The sequence below is a fragment of the Octopus bimaculoides genome, chromosome 2 (genome assembly GCF_001194135.2).
Source record: "Octopus bimaculoides isolate UCB-OBI-ISO-001 chromosome 2, ASM119413v2, whole genome shotgun sequence".
Classification (NCBI taxonomy): domain Eukaryota; kingdom Metazoa; phylum Mollusca; class Cephalopoda; order Octopoda; family Octopodidae; genus Octopus; species Octopus bimaculoides.
This window is the reverse complement of record NC_068982.1, coordinates 16,499,144-16,500,953: the sequence shown is the minus strand read 5'-3', so window position 1 is coordinate 16,500,953 and position 1,810 is coordinate 16,499,144. Positions and strand designations below refer to the sequence as shown.

The 1,810-nt window shown below is 34.3% G+C and overlaps 1 protein-coding gene across 1 annotated transcript in view; it reads right to left on the bottom strand.

Moving 5' to 3' along the window:
• Positions 1-1,810, bottom strand: part of LOC128247097 (proline-rich transmembrane protein 1-like) — a 22,292-nt gene that overhangs the window by 1,994 nt on the left and 18,488 nt on the right. The window lies entirely within an intron of this gene.

Sequence of the window (1,810 nt, the reverse complement as noted above, 5' to 3'; positions counted from 1 at the left end):
ACACACACACACACACACACACACACACACACACACACACACACACACACACATATATATATATATATATATAAAGAATATAAGTGTTGTAGTTGGTCGACCGTTATGTTCCACGATCACATCTGAGGCTGGATCTAGGAATCAGTATTCGGGTTCCATTACAGGGGGTATATATTATATGAGAGGAAAAATCAATACCAAGGCAGAACGAGGATCTCAAGTCATTTAGAATAATTTTTAATTAGGGTAAGGTGAATTTGAAGTCTTATAGCCGTTTCTGAGATAATCCAAATGGTTGGTTAGCGTGTCCACGTACTGGATATTTCGTCATCAGAGATAAAGTGAGAATATTTTAGACAGGGAAAATTTACAGTTTATAAGGAATAAAATTCACAGTTAATAAGGAATAAAATACAAGAATAAAGTAGTAAAATAGAAGAATAAATAGTAAAGGTAGTTAGAAGAATATGGGCAGGAGAATAATGTTCACAACTCATCATTTACCAGAGGACATGGATGTTCGTCGGTATTTTCATGAAGGTAGGGGTTTTTAGTTAAAATCCCAGGTATTTTGGCAGTATTTTAAATGATTTATTCATATTGTAAAAGTGTATAAAGAGCGAGAAAGAACGATAGATATAAATGGGTTTTGTGAATGGATATATAAGGGAGAGAGAGGGGGGAGAAAGGAATGAAAATAAGATAAAACTAAAATTAAAAATTAAAATTTAAAACATAAACTTAAAATTGCAAACTAAGAAATCTAAAACCTAAAGACTACAAAAACTAAAAACCATTGAGTTCAAACTAGTTAGTTTCTAAGATGCTTCTATGTTGATAGAGAGCTAGGGGGAAAAGAAGAAAGCGTATATATACACACACACATACATCTATATACATACATATACGTATATACATACATAAATGCATACGCACATATACACACACATGCATACATATACACACATAAGCGTACATATAAAGCACACACATATACATACTCACACACACATATATATATATATATATATATACAAACATACACACACATATATACATATGTATGCGTATATGTGTGTGGGGGGTGTTGTAACGACCGTGGATGGATGTGTCATGTGTGTTGATTTTGTTTGCATTTGGGCCTATGGAAGAATATAAAGGTGTGATAGAACCTGTGACAACATGTAGAAAAGGCTTCGTGTTTTTTATTTAGTAATTGCAGTGAATTATGGATATTTGGAAGGTTTTTATGCATAGTGCATAGTCCACAAGGGCCTTGGTATGGACTGTGAAATCTATTATGGCCCAGGATATCCTATATGGTACTTTTTATTAGGTGATGGATATGGGTGGCAAGGAAGGTAGAATTTCCTATGCTTCTCATATTTAAAAGAGTTTATACGTGGAGAATGTATGTTTTAAATTAATAGTAGACCCGATATAGTAGTTAGTAGAATTATGCAATATGTTGTGGACCGTACATTTGTATACATTAAATCTTCTGCAGTGGTCTTGCAACAGGCATTCGGTCGTGGATCGGCAGTTACAGCTAACTGTCCTACGAATGTTATTAGTGGAAACGGAAGATGTAGTACTATTTATGTCGAAATTAAGGGTGTTATTAGGGGATTGGCTCGAATCATTATTATTGCTGCTATTATTATTATTACTATCGATGTTATTAGTAGCAGTAATGGTATTATTATCAATAACACTAGTAGTAGTAGTAGTAGTAGTAGTAGTAGTAGTAGTAGTAGTAGTAGTAGTGATGGGGGGGGGTGATGGGGGTGATGGTGGTGGTGGTCGTCGT